This window comes from Elephantulus edwardii, unplaced genomic scaffold, assembly GCF_000299155.1.
Source record: "Elephantulus edwardii isolate Elephantulus edwardi_28Jun2011 unplaced genomic scaffold, EleEdw1.0 scaffold00213, whole genome shotgun sequence".
Classification (NCBI taxonomy): domain Eukaryota; kingdom Metazoa; phylum Chordata; class Mammalia; order Macroscelidea; family Macroscelididae; genus Elephantulus; species Elephantulus edwardii.
Window position 1 is genome coordinate 4053484 of NW_006399963.1, and position 1097 is coordinate 4054580.

Below are 1097 nucleotides of genomic sequence, written 5' to 3' on the forward strand. Positions count from 1 at the left end.
ATCTCACTCCCTGATTTCAAATCCTACTACACTGCCGTAGTGGTAAAGACAGCATGGTACTGGTACAATGTTATCTCCTCTTTATCTGTCATGCTTTTAATCACTATATAGTACCCTTTCTTATCTTTAATGGTTATTTTTATTCTGAATCCTAGTTTATTAGAGTTTAGTATTGCCACTACTACTTTTTTTTCATCCTTAGGCATGGTCTTTATTAACTTGGACACTACACAAAATATTACAATTTACTTTTGCTGAAAAAAGTATAAAAATAATCTTTATATAGGAATCCATTCATTACCATAAATCTTTCTAAATCTCTGCAAATAGCTCTAACTTGAGGGGAAATGAACAAGATGGCCCACCTATATTACTACCTAGACCTCTATTCCTTCTGAATAGCACCTGTCATCACCTACAGGTTCTCAGGGTTGGTGAGGGGCACCCCAGAGATCCAGAGGAGCTGGATGGTCAGGAGCAGGGAGCAGCAAAGTACCCCAGGGCCACCTGCCCTTCCCTCCTTGGAGGTGTGGACTGGCAACAGGGACCAGGGACGTGGGGCTGTGGTGGTGGGTGGGTCTTGGATTCTGTGCCACTAGTTGACAGCAGAGGGTGAGGAGGGCACAAGGTGAGAGTGAGCTCCAGGAAAGGAAAATCAAACGTTTGATTCCAGAAGGTGGGACTGAGCTCCCTGTCCTACTGCCTTTAGAATAGGCAAGTGGAGGTACAGGAGGCATGGCTGGGACTCCAGTCAGAATTCTGTAAGTGTGGGAAGGCTGGGGACACCAGGAACCTGTGGCTGTGTAGAATTGAGGTGGGGTGAGGTCCCCCAAATCAGATAGTCTGTGTCCCAGCCATATAGTGCCAAGTCTTGCCACGTAGAGGTTGAAAACAGGCACATCAAAGAGGTCACAGACACCTTCTTCTGATGACATCAGCTCCTCTAGCAGCCCTGAGCTCATGCACTCTGTCGTGAGCTCCAAGATTTCTGAGAACTCTTTAGTGAAGTCCCTATCACCTGTGGAGTCCATTTTGATTGGCTCAAAGGAGGTAGAAGGATTGTTGTTGTTGTTGTTGTTGTTGTTGTTATGTGCCGT

The 1097-nt window shown here is 45.7% G+C and overlaps 1 pseudogene; it reads right to left on the reverse strand.

Annotated features, from left to right (window-relative positions):
• Positions 1-425: 425 nt before the first annotated feature.
• Positions 426-1097, reverse strand: part of LOC102877460 — a 13292-nt pseudogene continuing 12620 nt past the window's right edge.